Genomic DNA, 242 nt, shown 5'->3' with positions numbered 1-242 from the left:
TTTAAGTGAAATATCATCATACTTTTCCATCATATACATATAGAGTAAAAAAATAAAGATTGCGTAAAGATTATGACTAACATATTAATCGTATTATGAAGTAAGCCAACACTTTTTTTTCCCATGTTATTGCGTCATAAGCTCTCCCTCGTAACCAGTATATTGAAGCATCTAATCTATTCACATTATCTAAGTCAAGTAAGTATATAAAATGCGTTGCAGTTATATCCTTGATGTATCTG

Source organism: Penaeus monodon, chromosome 25 (assembly GCF_015228065.2).
Source record: "Penaeus monodon isolate SGIC_2016 chromosome 25, NSTDA_Pmon_1, whole genome shotgun sequence".
NCBI lineage: Eukaryota > Metazoa > Arthropoda > Malacostraca > Decapoda > Penaeidae > Penaeus > Penaeus monodon.
This window is presented reverse-complemented; position numbering follows the sequence as displayed.